The 17,659-nt window shown below is 44.2% G+C and overlaps 1 protein-coding gene across 3 annotated transcripts in view; it reads left to right on the forward strand.

Annotated features, from left to right (window-relative positions):
- Positions 1–17,659, forward strand: part of SLC20A2 (solute carrier family 20 member 2) — a 91,822-nt gene that overhangs the window by 24,000 nt on the left and 50,163 nt on the right. The window contains exon 1 of one of the 3 annotated variants that reach the window (XM_084758889.1): positions 8,300–8,540. The exons of the other annotated variants lie outside the window; for them this stretch is intronic. The gene's annotated coding sequence lies outside the window, so the exon portion shown is untranslated. Of the gene's footprint in view, positions 1–8,299; positions 8,541–17,659 lie in introns of those variants that run through there. 3 annotated transcript variants of the gene reach the window in all.

Genomic DNA, 17,659 nt, shown 5'->3' on the forward strand with positions numbered 1-17,659 from the left:
AAGAAAGAAAGTTCTCAAATAGAAAAAAGAAAGTTCTTGATGTGCCCCAAGGCTCTTGTTAAACTGCTGTTGAGCACTGTCCTTTGCCACCCATATGGGCACCCTTGTTCAGACCAGTCTTCCAGATATTTAGAGTTGATTGCATAGTAACACACTAGCAAGAACTGTTGGACCTAAGTTAAAATCACCAACAATAAAGCTGGGAGCCTTGGGGGTGTTCATGGGAGCTTTTCAGTCTTTCTCTGCCCTCAGAAAACCATAGCAAGGGGAGCAAAAACCTGAAGCCCCCAAATTCTCCAGGTACCGCCTAGAAGGTTCAGCAGGAATCAGTTCATGGCTACTTCAGCATCCATGCATATGTATGTAGAGAGAGAGATGCGGGTACATGTTATTTTTAAGCCCTTGGTAGACATTACTTTGCCTTATGTGCATTATCTTATCTTTGTAATAATCTAGGTTGGTTATCGTCATCTTATGAATGAATTCTGTCAAGTTACCTCAGAGGTGCTGCTCTATTAAAGCACTAACTTCTAGTAGACTGCAGGAAGGTATTTTAAAAACAAGCAAACAAACAAAACATTTATTTGTTTTGGGGGGTGGGGTTCTCCTCACCCTAGGTAAAAAACAGTCCTTGGTTCTCTCCTTTTCCACGTGGGCCTCAGGGATTGGGCTCAGGGCTTGAGGTTTGAAGGGAAACTTGTAGGAGTTGCTTCTCTCCCTCCTCCGGGGATCAAGTCAGGTTGTCAGGAGTGAATGATGAGCATCTTTGCCCCCTGAGCCTTCCAACTCGCCCAAAAGTCCCAGTTTCCAAGTCTAAGGAGTGAGCGGCCTATTCAGAAGGATGGCAGTCGTCTTGGAAGGTGTAATGACTTTGGAGCTGTGTGACTGATGTGTCTAGTCGCATGGGCTTGTTACTCCAGCTACCTAGGAGGCTGGGGCAAGAGGACCACAAATTCAAGGTCTACCTGGCTACAGAGTGACTTAAGGAACAGCCTGAGTTGCTTAATGAGACCCTGTCTCAATTTAAAATGACAAAAGGGTCTGAGGTGGAACTCAGTGATAGCACGTTTGTCTAACGGTGGTGGGGGTGGTCCTTATTCAGTTCCCATCACCAAAAAGGATGAGGAAGAAGGGATGCAAGAACCAGCACGCAGCACTAATGTACCAAAACATTTGGGAATTGGTTGTTTGCTGCCTGTAGTTGGATGAGGAAAACTGAGAAATGGACACACGATTAGCATCTAGCACAACTCATTAGCTCAGATTTTTATCTAACAGAAAATAAGCAGTAAAGTTTGATTTGTGATCAGTAAAAGTGTATGTTTGCAATAATTGTGAAAAAGAAATTTCTAAGCAAATAAGTGATACAAATGTGCTCGCGAGAAAATAATATTTATCTAGACATGGTGGGATAGGAATGGTTCCAAGTACGCTTTTAGCAGATTTTTAAAATATAAACTTGGTCAACTACCTTTAGTACATTCATCTTCAAAACAAAGATTGATTCAGGTAATGAAACTACATTTAAAATTATTTTCAAGGCAGGAGCTTAAAGAGATTTTCAGGGCTGGGGTTGTAGTGTGGTGGTAGGGCACTTAACTAGCGTGCTGCCCTGCATTCCATTTCCACAATATTCAGCACTAAACACAGACATACAGGCTCGCGTGCGCGCACACACACACACACACACACACACACACACACACACACACACACAAGGGGGTGGGGGTGAAGATTTTAGTTAGAAGCTATAATTATTTCAAATAAAATTAGTCTAAAACTAATAAGCCTTTGTTAATCTACTTTTTGAATTACCATGACTTTAAATCTAATGTCTGACTTTGCTTCTGAATTTTAAATTATATTACATTTAAGATTTAAAGTTTTACTTTAGCTTTAAAAACAATAAATTATAGAAACTAAGATTGCTCATAGTAAGCCTGTGTTTGTTTTTCCGTTCGTTAATGTGCCTTCTTTTGAAGCTGGTGGCCATGCTGTGTCTGTGTAGCAATATCAAGCACAGCGACTTGTATTATCAGCTAAGAAGTATTGCCCTGAAAGGAGGAAGCCATGTGTCTGAGAACAGGGCTTGCAGGGCCTCACTTCTCTTAACTGAAGCGGCTGGTGTTGGGACGTAAGAAGACATATGTGAACCTTTTATTAGAATATAAATATCTACGCATGCAAGGCAAAGAAGAAGGGAATATTAAAATGCATTTGTCACCTTCTACTCCAAGGAAGCGTGAGGCTGGCTAGGTGGCTTAGCGGTTAAGAACACTGGCTGCTGTAGTCGAAGACCCAGGTTCCAGTCCCTGCACCATCATACGGAGGCTCAAAAGTGCCTGTGATTCCAGTTCCAGAGGAGCTAATGCCTTTCCTGGCCTCTGTGGACTCCTGCATGTATGTGGTACACACACATACCTTCAGTCACACACACATACACTCAGGTACTCACATACACATAAAAATAAATACCTAAAAATTATCTCTACACATCTAGATCCATGTATATCAGTCTGTGACTGGGGATGTAAATTCAGTGGTAGAACCTTTGCCTAGCATGTACAAGACACACACACACACAGGGCGGGGGGAATATCTGTCCATCTACCTACAGCCTCCCTGTCTCGTAGAGCATGTGTAAGCATGTACTTAAATGCTTACACCAGGCACTTTTCTGCACACTTTACAGAGACAGCTCAGTCCGCCTTCATAATCACACTGTAGGCGGCTCTAATTGTTGTCCTCATGTAGAGATGAGACAGAGGCACTTGCCGTAGACCCTCCTCTCAATGGACGCTTCATGGCACAGACAGGTGACGTGTCAGTGGTTGAATTACATTAGTCGAAGGAGCTGTAGCCTGCATCTCGGCTGTGGTCTCTCCTCTGCTGTCTCTGTTTCTAGCTTCTGTTCAGTGTTCCTTATTATTTAGTTGTTGAAAATTTGATCTGCTTGTAGCAGTCTCAATTCAAATGTCATTTCTTCCAAAATGCCTTTTCTAGTTAACATACGTGGAAGCTTCTTCTCTCACCAAATTCCGATAGGAGTGAATTCTTACCCTTTTGGGTGCTTACTTCTATAAATGGTAAAAATTTATGTACACTGTCCTGACTCAGATTGTACTATTCTTAAAGGTGAAAGCTCTCATACCCTTCTTGGAAATGCTTGGAAGTTTCAAAGTAGCAAGAATTCATGGCTTAAAAATATTAATTGTAAGCCTTTCATCCCAGCACCCGGGAGGCAGAGGCAGGCGGATCTCTGTGATTTTGAGGCCAGTCGGGTCTACAAAGTGAGTTCCAGGACAGCCAGGGCCACACAGAAAAACCCTGTATTTAAAAAAATAATAATAATAATTGTAGTACAGACTATTTGTAGTATAAATTTCCTAACTAAATTCTAGTATAATTTTAAAAAATTAACCTGTATATGAGCATATCTCATTGTATACGTACATGAATTCTCAAGGAATAAGAAAAAAATTTTAAATATGAAAATATAGGTACAATAATGAAAATATTTTCACTATATATGCCTCGAACTCACAGTGATCCACCTGCCTCTGCCCCCCAGGTGCTGGGATTGAAGGCGTGCACCACCAATGCCCATAACTGTAAACAGTTTTAATAACAACTGATGGAATAAGTATTCAAACACCAGCAGAAATATTCCTGCCTTCACTCTCAAGTCCTGATGCAAAGTACAGTGAAGAATTATGACGAAGTAGCTATTTATCAGCAGTTTATTTATTTATTTATTTATTTTTGGTTTTTCAAGACAGGGTTTCTACTGTGTAGCCTTGGCTGTCCTGGACTCACTTTGTAGACCAGGCTGGCCTCAAACTCACAGCGACCCACCTGCCTCTGCCTCCCAAGTGCTGGGATTAAAGGCGCGCGCCACCACGCCCGGCTCAGCAGTTTTTGAAATGTCTTGAGTTTACTCATTATTTTTTATCTTTTTTTAAACTGATAATAAATGAATAGTGAAGAAAGGCTGTTTAATCTTATGGAGCCCCGTGTTTGTGTGTATATAAATGATACTCTTAAGTCGTTACTGAAGTGTTCTGTGGCTCACTTGGAAGGTAGAATGGACGTCTATGTGTTTGTGGGAGTTAGCTGTGTGACAAGACTCAGATACCCTGGTGCATGGCAGCGGGGACAGTAGACTCTAGCCCGGGCTCCCAGATACAAACACAGTAGATGGGCAGCTGTCAGCCCTCTAGGCTAGTTTGCTATCCCCCGGCTAAACCCCACGTTACTTGCCTCTGTCGTTCCTGCCTGGGCTGCGTCTGTTCTGTCAGCCCTCATGGCCATGCGCTCATGGTCCATACTGCCCCACGGTGACTTCCTTCTCTCAGGCTTTCTCTCTTCCTGTCCATCTTCTGCTTCCTCTCTCCTCTCCTTCTCCCAGCCTTGGGATCTCCCCAAGTCCCCAAGCCTGCGAACCTCAGCTCTACTTACTTCTCTTCTCAGTTACAGGCTTCAGCAGCAACTGTATTAACCAGTCAGCTCTAAGTTAGGTAGGGCATGGTTTACACAGCAAAGGCAGGTGTGCCTGAGGATGCAGTCTTCCAGCCGGCAACCAGATCCTGGGGGCCAGTAATTAGCATTAGAGTACACAGCACCAGCCCAGCCCTCAACACTGGGGATTCGACCACTTGGGAGGCTGAGACACCAGGATTATGAGTTCTAGGACAGCCTGGACTAAAGGGTGGCATACCATCTCAAAGACAAGGCTCTGGGCACTGTTTGCTTTTGCTCTTATGGCCAAGCCAGAGCCAGCATGGGGCAGGAATGCCCTGTGGTGAGGCTGGACCATGACAACAGTCTACAGCTTGGTGTCTCTCGGCATTGCCTGGCCAGTATCCCAAATTCAAATTCCCCCCAAGGCTAGGCATGTTAGGTGACAGAGGACGTTTCAAAAGGTTGCAGGAACAGGGTTTTAAGAGCATTTGCACACCCAGGTTTCCTTGGAATGCTTAGCAGTAATTTGAAATTCCTTTCAACTTTTCATATTTTGAAGTTTTGAGCTTTAAAAGAGGATCGTTTGATCCTCAGCCATTAAGTACCCAATTGATCTTCAGCAGGTGCTCCCTTGATGTGACGTAGCGTGACACCACAGCCGGTTATTGAACGCACCTGTGCACCAGCATTGTAAATCAGCTCATGGCTCTCTATTGCCCTTTGATGCCAGCGTTACTGTCACCATTTAACATATGAAAACGCAGATACACACAGGTCAGCAAAGTCCTTGGAGTCACATAGTCCATGGCGGGGGTGGGGGGTCGGGGGGGTACCTTACACTTTAACCCTAGAGCTTCTATCCGTTCAGTTTCTTCCCTAATGGGTTAGTGCTTTTATTATTTTTTTTTCCTTAAGCATTCACTTTGTTAAGGCTTTGAATGTTTTGTATATTCTTCTGAAAAAACTGGAAACCATTGTGAGTCCTGAACTTTCCCCTGTTCAACCACTTTCAATATTTGGATCAAATATGAGGAACTCAGAATCAAAACCTTGTTGTGGGTCTAGGTATAATTTTTAGATATTTTGAACTATTTCATCACTTCACAGTCCATGACCCTTTGAGGGTTCCAAAATAAAATATGGAATGTTCATTTATTCTGGATCCTATATTTTAAATTTCATCAGAAAAGAGTCTTTAAGAACTGAGCTATACCCTTTGTGTGCTCTTGGCTCTCTACCTCATCACATGATACTAAAATGTGAATTCCTTGACCGCCTGTCTTGCACCCCTGCCCCCCACTTAGTGCCAGAGCTGGAGGCCGCCAATATTACTCCACATATTGGAACTGAACACCATACCTAGGAAGGAGACCCTTATTGTCTTATTTACCTTTTTTTTTTTTTAACCCTTTCTCAGTGGTCTTCCTCTGTCTTCTGACTGTCTAGGTCCTTCAGTCTCCTTAGCTTCCAGCCTCTTCCTCAGTAGCGGGCTGGCCTCAGAGCTCTTTATTCATTGGGGTCACAGACCCCTTTTTGATAAAATTATGAAATAAAAGTTAGCATCCCAGAAAAGTGAGCAGTGAACACAGGCCGTTTTGTTTACTTTAAAGGTTCATGATGCAAAATCTTCAGTCTTTGAGGACAAATGTAGCCCAAGGACCTCTATGAATATGGCCCAATATAAAATTGTAAACTTACAGCCAGGTGTGATGCCACACGCCTTTAATCCCAGCACCCAGGAGGCAGAGGCAGGGGAATCTCTATGAGTTCGAGCCAGCCTGGCCTATAGAGCGATCCAGGACAGCCAAGACTACACAGAGAAACCCTGTCTTGGAAAAAAAAATTTGTAAACTTATTAAAATTATGAGATTTTTTTAAATGGAAAAATATTATAACTCAGTTGCCCATTGTCCAGCACGAACTTTGTAGATTTCAATGTTGTGTTGCAGTGCCGGGTTCAATACACCAATTCTAGACCTAGAAGAAACATGAAGGGGAATCAGGCAAGTGTCTAAAGTAAATTAGAAGGCGCACTGTCTTCTCTGTGGGCTTTGCATTTTCAAGCAGGTGTGGCTGCTGTTAAGGGAGACAACAGACTCAGACTTAGTGTGTTTAACATAAGAGAAACCAGACAATTGCTCTGAATTTCCAGCCTCAAAGTAGACCTTACACTGCAGTCTGGATCTCCCACAATGCAAAACCGGATGCATAGGTCAGTTCAGCTTTTCTTAGGAGATTAGAGCAGAGAAACGGTTTTGGTAAGAGACCTGTCTCCTAAACCCAGGCATTTTGGGATAATAATAATTCTGTCAAAACTAGCCTTAGACTGTCCTCTTCCGGCATTAAGAGTCTAGAGTAACTTTGCTGAAGATAATTGTATTAAACAGAGGTTAGCTCTCTGATTAGTATAACAGGATGACAGTGCCACTTCCGGGAACTTTGGTTGAAATGACATAGAGCACACAACAGCTTGCTATTACAGAGGGGTGGGTACATGTGTGTTCTCTGCAGCAGCCTAGGTTGGGCTTGGGGCAATAATGTCAAGTGTGCGTGCAGCCAGCAATTTTTATAAACAGCATGAGGAAGATTGTAATAGCAGTTACCAGTTTATGGCAACGAAAGGTAGCCATTGGCAACTTTTGGCATGTTTGTCACAGATGGGCTGCGCTTTTCAAGAGTCAGGTTGTGCTTTAGTGATCCGTGCTGTAGACACAATGCTATAGAGCAGTGGTTCTCAACCTGTGGGTCACAACCCTTTGGTGGCCACATATCAGATATTTATTTTACAATTCCTTAAGTAGCAAAATTACAGTTATGAAGTTAGCAACAAAATAATTTTATGCTGGGGAGGGTCACCACAACATGAGGAACTGTACTAAAGGTTTGTAGCATTAGAAAGGTTGAGAACCACTGTTCTATGAGGGAGATACTGAAGGCCCTAAACCCAGGCCTGGGTTTGGGGTGTTGAGTACAATAAATCCCCTGTAGTCTAAGCTAACTCTGAAAAGGTGTGTAGGGTTTTAGGTATGCTGTTAGTATGGAGTCATGTGGTAGAGGGTTTTGGAGGAAGATGGCATACTACAGTTGCCTGCCGGCCACGGAGTTACTTTGTGTCTGTTGGAAGGTGAGGTGACTGGAGCTTTGATTGATGAAGTGTCCATTCGGGGCTCAGTATGCCATAGAACTAAACTGCTTCAAGCCAAGCAGCCTAAATCATCTGCGGTAGACGCTGTGTAGTCTGTGTCCTCAGTCTGCCTTGTGGCTACGGAGAGCATTTGTGTTGCTTAAACAATGTATTGTGTTCTGATTTTCTTTTAAAAGTTGGCTGTGTCCTTGGAGTCTTGAACTGTTTGCTTGGGTTTCAGTATGCTCTGAGAATGATCATTTGTTCCAGGAGAAGACAGTTTTTCCAGTTGTAGCCAGCCACACAGTGAAATGCACTGTAAAGTGAATTTTGTGAATTGGAGATGTTTGTTCTCGGTTGTGGATTCTGTTTTTTGAGTGAACATATGTCCTCTTAGCACCTCCCTGGGAAGTACAGAAGGAAAGCAGAAAGCTAGTGGGGTGATCTCACCAGATGTGCGCTGAAGAGCAGGCAGGACAGCCACCGTGTTGCCAACGTTGTCTGATATGAACATGCTTCAACATCAAGTGCTTGCCTGTGGTGGGAAAGACCTTATTTCTCTCTCTGTCGGTACTTGCAGAGCAGATTTAAAGTAAGTTAGTAGTAGCCAACCGAATCCAGTAATTAGCATAGCCATGATGCTGTGCATTGTTCGGCAGGGCACACCCCTTGGCCGGATTCCCATTAAAGAGGACACCAGTGTTGTCCTAGTGAATAAATCCCGGCCCACATGATGCAAACCAGCGTGTTCCTGCCTGCTGCTCGGCTGCAGTTAATTTTAGCCAGCGTTTGTTCTATGAGTTGTAAAACTGTTTACCCAAGTAGAAGTTAGTAAGCTGAAATGTGACTTCTGGGCCTAATGCGATAGGTATCTATTTCAGACTAAAAATTGTGTTTATGATCCGGAGAGCCGACTTCTGAAGAACTGTAATTCAGATTTCCTTTCCAACTACTTGTGAGTATGCTGGGGATTTTTAAGACTTCTCTTTGTTCTTTGTACCTTAAATCTTCCTAAAGTGACTATCGTGGTAATTTTATATGTCTTGGGAAAATTAGTGTCAAAGTGTTTTCTTTACGTGTGTGCTGCCCCGAGCACCTTGGCTTACTCAGCTTTTCCTGGAGAAAGCATTTGATTTTGACTTATTTTTATTTTTACAAAAATGTAGATTAGCCCTTATCTTGAATGTTAAAATGTTAGATTAGTAGAAATGGTTTCTATACACAGGAGTGTTACCGTGTGTCTCTAAGCTTTATTTTCTGTGTTCATAACTGTTGGGGGAAGCACGCACGGTAATAGTTAATCTTCCTCTTGAGGGGATACATTGTAGAAATGAGAATATCAAGTGTTACTTGATAATGTATAGATGAAAAGTTTATGCTTAAAAAGGACCTTTATTTTCCTAAGGAAAATAACGTTAGGACAGAGGTTGCAGAGGGTGATTTAAGGTGTGCTCTGGTTGGCATCTGAAGCTCTTAACTGCTTTTCAGTTTTCTCAGTCCCAGCTTAAACCTAGGCTGAAGCAAATGGGAGATTTCAGTATTAGTTTTAGTTAGACACAAGTCACCTTGCTTAGTTTGAACCCTGTTTACACTTAAAGTAGAATGACTTCAAGTCAAGTATCTTGTTTACATCACAGAACCAGAAAGAAATTTCTTTATGGGTTACCATGTAAATTACACCCGCTTTAGGAATGTAGCTTTTTAATGAACCAGTTGTACTTCCACTATAAGCAGAGAGAGACAAAGCCAGGATTAATATTGTGGGGGCCATTTCCCCATCTTGCAAAACTGTATTTAAAGGTTCCTTTGTTGTTATGTGTTGCCCGATTTTAGATACAAATGACATAAGGTGTCGACAATGAAAGGAAATGTTTCCGTGGTGCATTTAGTAGGAAAAGTATGTAAGAATTGAAAATAGAACTGAATTCCTAGGCTATTTTTAGATAGAAACATTTTTTGAAGCTTAGCTTTCTGAGCAGAAGAGAAAACTGTAATTATAACAGAAAAGTCACTTGTGTCATCTTGAGCAGACAGGATTCTGCTCCGGCAGTGCCTTTGTGATGTACATGCCATCACAGGAATGCTAGAGTTCTTTACTGATGCCCTTCCCAAGAGCCACTGGGACCCCTGAGAGCCACGGATAGCGCAGTGTTATACTTGTGCTAGTTTTCAAGCTAAGATTAATGTGATTGGTGTAGGTTTAATCCTGCCCCAAAGCTGATTAGTGCTTATCCACTTTTAATGCACCAGAAAGAGGTTTATCTGTTAGTGGGAAGCATGTGCTGCAGGACGGACTCTTAAAGTGCCCAGACACTTCCAAAGCGGCATTAGTGACATCTGTGTGCTGAGAGTGGGCTAGCAATGGATGGGGAGTTCTTCAGTGTGAGTGGCAGTGCTTCCTCTCAGGTGTTGGCTGGTTCCAAGTTCCTCTGTCCCATGAAGGGGTACTTGTCAGAGATCCCTCATGAGTGGAGCTTTGCTGGTTCCTTGTGACTTAAAATGTAACAGACCACAGCGAGCTCAACTATGTGGCCACACATGGGAGGTCACGTGCTAAGAAACACAGGCAGCCTCCATAATGCAGGAAGAGCCCAGCTTGGACCCGCAAGCATTGTTGCCTCTCTGCTCCAGATGTGCCCTCGGGCTGGCGCGGGCACTGTGGGAGCTGCTGTCACTAGCCTGCCCTCTCGCCTTCCTTCTTGCTTCTTTAGCTCTTGCTGACCAGAGGCCCTTTCGCACCTGACAGCTGCAGAGGCAGCAGGTTTACCCTACCATTCCTTTAATTACAGAGTTAAGCTTTTTGCTTTGAGGAGCTTAGCAGGAAGCCTTTTGTCTGGCTCCCCTTCACTCACCAGTTGCCTGTTTAGCTGGTTGGTTGTCTGTGTGGGGCTGGGAATAGAGTCCAAGCCCTGAAAGCACTCACCTGCTGAGGAACTTCCCCAGAGCCCACCTCAGGGCTTTACTGGAGCAGTAGTGTGTCTGTTTTGGTACAGGCAACTGCATTCTGTAGCAGGTTGCCTTTGCTCGGTGACCACATCCCTGGAACATTCTCTCTGAAAGGCAACCTGGCAGAAAAAGGTTGTGGTGCACCTAGTTTCCAGTATGTTATGCAAAATGAAAGAAGACCGAGCAGACTGAAGCCTTCAGCTGTGCCCGTGTTGAGTGCAGTCAATAGCTGACCTCTGCGAAGAATGCTGATGTTTCTGGGAAATACTGGGACTGCTGTTGTTGTTCAGCCCGCCCTAAGCACCTCCACAGCACACACAATACACAAAGAGAGCATAGTTCCTGCTCGCAAAGCGCTCACGCGCCAGACATCAGCAGCAACAAAAAAGGGGGGCCCTGACATGCAGTAAACAAGTGGGCAACAGGACAACATGAAAAGGGAGAAGCAGGGCATGAGATCTTGGGGCGGGCTGAGGTCTTTGGAGCTTTCAGTTTATCTGGGCAATGGCAACATAGGATTGGACGGGCTTTTGTGTCCTGGTGAGGCAGTGCAGGGCCCAGTTGTCAACTCCTAGTCCTTATCACCTTCCGGCCACTAAAGGAGGCCTTGAACTTTCACTTGAGCTGAAGCTACTGTTGGGTGGTGACATCAGACCGAGCCTGACAAGTGACAAGCAGTCTGCTCTATTAAACTGTTTAGACCTTGAGTTCTAGGTTATAGTTTTTGTCCTGGATGTCACTGACCTGCTCTGTCTTAAGTCGCTGGGCCCAAGTTCTGGTTTTTAAAGGCAAGAGTCTTGAGTTTCTCAGACAATCAACATTGTGAAGGTCTGTCTGTGGAAGGTTCTGCAGCTCACAAAGAGCCACAAGCACATGGCACAGGGGAGCTACCAGTGCAGGCGTGGGTGCAAGAGCCCGATGAACGTGTGCACAAGGATTTGGTCTGAATCATTCTGTTCTTGACACCAGCTGTGGCAGGTCCCTGACTCGGGTCCTGGGTCTCATTTATGGCTCTACATTTGAAAGAAACTGGGAGAGATTCAACACAGAGCTCAAGGGGGGAAATCAAGGGCTAGAAATTACAGCCACAACAAAAGGTTAGAGGACTTCTGTTGTTTAGCCTGGAAGGGAGGGAAAAAAAAATGGCTGATGGACTCTTGTGTTGAAAGACATATGTGTGTACATCACAGAGTAATGGTGAGCAGCTGGTCTCTGCTCCCCTTCGGAATGTAAAAGGTCAAGTGCAGTGATCGCCACAGTGGCTGCAGCCTATCAGCGTCAGCTCTGCCTGGGAACTCACAGCTTTTCAGGCCACCAAGACCTGTTGATTGGGACGCGGTGAGGCTGGAGTCCGGGCTGTTTTAACATGCCTCTAAGGTGGTTCTGATGTCACTGTGGGAGGTGTTAGGAAGAAAAGTACCTCAAAGGGGGGGGGCGCACAGATGCTGAAAACTGTAAACTTTTCTCCCTGGAGTCATATAAACCTGGGTTTATATTTATTTGAAATATTTTTAATATTCTCTCTGAAGTCAGGAGACGAATGACCTCTCAAAGTCCTTCTAACCCCAACTTGGCTCTGGATTTCTTTTGGTCACTTAATATTTAACCTGGAAAATACTGCATTGACTTTTCTGAATTTAGTAATTAAGACAGGGCCTATCTTCATTGTTTGTTTGTTTGGGGTTTTGGTTTCTGTACTGGAAATGGAACCCAGGGCCTCACATCATGCTAAAAGTGAGTGCTCTGCCACTGAAGTGCTCCTCACCTTGATAGTATTTGTGTGTGTGTGTGTGTGTGTGTGTGTGTGTGTGTGTGTGTGTGTGTGAGTTTATATGTTTGAGTGTATGCCATGTGTATGCAGGTGCCCATGAGGTGTAGAGGAAGGCATCAGATCCCCTGGAGCTGGAGTTAAAAGTGTGTATGAGCAGCCCGATGTGGGTGCTGAAAACAAAATTGAGGCCCTCCAGAAAAACAGCCCATGTAGCTGCCACACCATCTCTCCTGCTCCAACAGCACCAGTTTTAAACGGGGATACAAAAGGGGGGGGGGCGAGGGAGGGAGGGGTAGTATGTGCTATCAGATGTTTCGTAGTAGGTTTTAGCAGTGTTGCTAAGTTGACTTCCACCTGAATGCTAGCCCACTGTGTCACAGGCTGTTGACCAGGTCAGTCTCTATCTTCACAAAGCCCAGTGTCAGAAGAGAGGTGGCTGTGGGCAAAGTGTAACTTTAACCTGTTTCCCAACTCTTCTACCTCCACGGGAGAGGAAAGTTGGTAGGGAAGTCCATCATGAGAAGGAGATGGCACTCTAGGGGACATAAGCGCAGTATGCCACACCATGGCTCCACCGGAGGTACGGCATAAGGACTTGTTTCAGCTTGACACTCCTCTGTGTAACACCTGATCCAGCGGTATACACAGGAGACACTCGGGGTTGAGTTATCCAGGTGACATATCCAGAGCCACCCAGGCTCTGCTCTTGAATTTCGTGAGTTCTGTTGACTCGAGCTAGTAGCAGTTGGGACCCACCCAAGTCATTTTTGTGTCCTGTCAGTCCCCGTGGATCCTCTGCCTGTTTTCTTTCATCCTTTAGTGATTTCTTTGCCCTTTTCTCACATCCTCCTTAGTGGTTTTGCTCGAGGGAATTATTGTCTTGGGTTGAAAACATAAACACCTCTACCTTTAGTACAGAGCCTTTTGTGATTGTAATGAAGAAAGGGCTTTGTGAGGCCATGATCTCTCAGTTCTGTTTTAAAAGTATCAGATGAGCAGCACCATGTAGCTAAAAGAACACCCCTCCCTCGGCCAGGGAGCTGTGGCACTTGGAAGAAGATAGGTGGAATTAATCACATATTTTCAGAACATCAAAACGTTCTCACAGTGAAAAGGAGAGGTAAAGACCGTTTAACTCAAACTCTGCTTTTCTCCACGAAGGGACGTAGTGGGATAGCGCCAGGGGTGTTGGTGGTGGTGGTGGTGGGGTGTGTGTGTGTGTGTGTGTGTGTGTGTGTGTGTGTGTGTGTGTGTGTGTTTGGTTTTTGTACATCTGTGTCAGTTTCAGAGCACTGATGCCCAGGAGGGAAGTGTCTCGCCAACCCAGAAGCCATAAAGAGCTGATCGCTGCATCCTCAGTGAGGCTTAGTCGTCGCCCTAAAACCCGTCAAGTCTCAATAACTGCATACCCAGCCGGTTAAAAAAAAAGTCAAATGTATCATTAAATTCTTAATGATAGAAGTCAAAGGGCTGTTATTGGAACTAGGGTGCCACTCAGAGTACAGCGTCTGGTTCACTCAGGCCTGCCTCCCTCAAAACAAGGCTATTTTCATTTCTGTACAAATAGGAACTACTGAAGTCATTCTTCTTTGGTATTTCTTTCTTGGAAAAATGGAAGTTGTTTCAAAAACCAGTTTAAAGCCAGTTCATGAGCCATTAAAAATAAAAGTAGCAGATGGATGTGGTGGCGCATGCCTTTAATCCTGGCACTGAGGAGGCAGAGGCAGGTGGATCTCTGTGAGTTCGAGGCCAGCCTGGTCTACAAAGTGAGTCCTGGACAGCTAAGGCTACACAGAGAAACCCTGTCTCAAAAAAGTAATTAACTAACTAAAGTAGCTTGTGGTTTGGAATAAGCCTCACCTCCTTATAGTTGTTTACTAAAGGACTTGAATAGAGAAGCTTAGGGGGAAAGCTTTTTATTATTATTAGAAAAAATATATGAATTAGCTATTAATTAAATAAAATGCTGCAAAATAATAATGTGAAGGCTAATCTATAAAAATGCTCAGTAACATGAAACTGTATAGCATTTGAAACAATGATATTCCAATATTCCATGTACAGTGAGTAAAGCTATCAGGTTACAAAATACTGGGTTTTTTTCCCTTTTTTTATTAATTTATTCTTGTTATATCTCAATGGTTATCCCATCCCTTGTATCCTCCCATTCTTCCCTCCCTCCCATTTTCCCCTTATTCCCCTCCCCTATGACAGTTCCTGAGGGGGATTTCCTCCCCCTGTATACACTCATAGGGTATCAAGTCTCTTCTTGGTAACCTGCTGTCCTTCCTCTGAGTGCCACCAGGTCTCCCCCTCCAGGGGACATGGTCAAAGGTGAGGCACCAGAGTATGTGAGAAAGTCATCTCCCACTCTCCACTCTACTGTGGAGAATGTTCTGACCATTGGCTAGATCTGGGTAGGGGTTTAAAGTTTTATGGCCTGTATTGTCCTTGGCTGGTGCCTTAGTTTGAGCGGGACCCCTGGGCCCAAATCTGCCTATCATAATGTTCTACTTGTAGGTTTCTACAAAATACTGTTTATTTATGACCCTTTCCCTGTAAAGGTGGCTTCTAACAGTGCCCCACACTGACCCCCTGACTTCATTTTGCATGTTTTTGCCCTTTCTTATATCCTTCTTTTTGCTTGAAGGAATTGTCTTGGGTTGAAAACAAAAATTTTTGAGATTATCCGTTCACTTTGTTTAGCTCTTAGTACAATCAAAGCTTTTCATGATTATAATGAGAAAGGGACTCTGCGAGGGCCATGCCCAGTATGTATATCGGAGGTAGCTAGCTTCTTGGTTAGGGATGGAAGCTCATGCCCACTTCCCCCTCTTAGCCTGGGGCCCTGTATAAGCCATGAACCTGTCCAGGCCCTATGCATGCAGCCTTATACTCTGTGAGTTCACATGGGCAGCAGTCCTCTTATGTCTAAAAAACACTTCTTTATATGTATATGGAAAAAGGGTGCTGTGTACCAAATGTATGCAGTCATGTCTCTAGTCAACATTTTTAGTTGAAAATATTTTTTTTTCATGCACGGTTCCCCTCCCCTTCTCCTCCCAGATCCTCCTTACTTACTCACACATCCAGATCCATGCCTCCTCTTTCTCTCTCTGTAGAAAACAAAGATTTTTTTTTTTTAAAGAAAGGAAAAGTACAAGAAACACACACAAATACCACTGAGTTCTTTTTGTATTGGCCTTTTACTTTGAAGTATGGGGTTTATATACTCAATGAGATGCCACTGGAGAAAATGTTGCTAGTGGTTTTCAGTTGGTTAAGGATGGAAGCACATTTTCACTTCCCCCTGTCAGTTCCAGGACTCCATCTGGCTTAAACTTGTACAGGCTCTGTGCGTGCTGCCACAGTCTCTGTAATATGTGTGTCCGTCCCACTGTGTCAGGAAAACACTGTTTTCTTGGTAACATCCATCCCCTCTGCTCTTACAATCTTTCCACTTCCTCTTCTACACAGATCCCTGATCCCTGAGATGGGAGGGGCTTGATAAAGACATCCCATTTAGAACTGAGTATTCCATGGTCTTTTACTCTCTGCACATTGTCCAGTTGTGGGACTCTGTGTTAGTTCCCACCTATTTCCAGAGCAAGCTTCTCTGATGATGACTGAGTGAGACACTGATCTGTGAATATAGCAAAATGTCACTAGCAGTCATTTTATTGCTATGCATCTTTAGCAGAACAGTAGTATTTGGTTTTCCTCCAGGTCCACACCCTAGCTAATCTCAGATTTTTGGCCACTTGAACAGTGTCAGGCATGAGTTCAGTGTCATGAGGTCAGCCTTAAACCCAAGTAGATAGTGGTTGGTTAGTCCCATAACATTTGTGCCACTATTGCACCAGCGTGTCACGTAGGCAGGTCACCACTGTACACTTAAGAGTTTGTAGTTGGCTTGGTGCTCACCTTTCTCATCTGGCAGCACGCAGAGTACTTTCCAGTACCATGGACTTAGGCAGTAGCGGGGTGAGGTGGGATGAAGGTTCTAGTTAGGCACCAGCTTGACTCCTTGGGTTCAGTGAGATATGTAAGTGTTGTCTTCAGCAATAGGACCTTACCATCACTTTGTGGGGAGAACCAATAATTGGCAATAGCCTGAATTGTTTGGGGGTTCCCATGGCACCAGGGGTTTTACTTGGGGGACAAGAGATGTGTAGTTGGGGTTTTTTCTCTCCCCATTAGTGTGTGTGTGAGAGAGAGAGAGACAGAGAGACAGACACAGAGAGAGAGACAGAGAGAGCTCATTTAGATTTCCTTCATATATGTATATATTTTAAGACAGTTCTACTGTGGTAGCTTTCCATATGACCCCTAAATGATCCTTAGTGCTAACTGTCCCTCCCTATATTTCCTCCCTTAATGCTCAGCTTCCCTGTTTAATTCCCCTGCTACACACACACACACACACACACACACACACACACACACACACTCGTCTCCTAACTATATATTCTATCCACCCTTCCTTGGGTGATGCTCCTACCCCCTACCCCCTGGCTCTATCTAACCTCTGCGGTTATACAGACTGTGGCATGCCTAGACAACTATTGGAGCTTATGTAAGTCGTGCCTCACCCTGCTGACAAAGCTAGTACACCGAACAAAACCTTAATGATGGCTATTTTGCAGTAATGAGTTAGAAACATTTTTTACTGGTTTATTTTCTATAAGTACACATTACTTTCTTAATGGAAAATTTAACCCACTTTTAAAATTTTTTTATATCTGAAGTTATAATTTTGACTACAATATTTTTCTTCCCTTTCCTCTCTCCAAATCCTTGTGTTTCCTTCCTTGCTCTCCTTCAAATTCTTGACCTGCTTTTTAAGGCAGAGCCTTTGCTGACCCACACAGTGGGTATGTGGCAGTGGCTGCAGCACTAGAGGTGATTATCGAGAGTCTGAACTGACTGCTTGCTGCTGTGGATCTGACGTGAGCTCAGCCCCATCTCACATGGACCAGGATGTCACATGCAGTAGAAAGAAGGTGGGACCCAGCATGTTTTAAAACCAGTTAAAATAGCAGCTCTGTTAGTAGGTTATCCATTTACACCTGGGAAAGAACCATAGTTCAGGGTAAGGATTAGCGTGAGAAGTGGTGGAGCCGTGTGTGGTGGAGCCATGTGTGGTGGACCTCAGGAAATATGCCAAGTGGCTGTACTAAAGGGTAAGAGTAGGAGCGAGCCACCTAGCCACTATTTCCAACACGGTAAGTCCTCTATCAGCACATCTTGCCAGTGCTTACCAGCTGCAACAGCACTTTCAGGGAGCACTACTCCCCCAATCCCCCCCTGTGCTGGGAGCATCCGCACAGGCAGTTTGTTGGTGAACACAGCTGGAT

Source organism: Acomys minous (assembly GCF_964271855.1).
Source record: "Acomys minous genome assembly, chromosome: 15".
NCBI classification, from domain to species: domain Eukaryota; kingdom Metazoa; phylum Chordata; class Mammalia; order Rodentia; family Muridae; genus Acomys; species Acomys minous.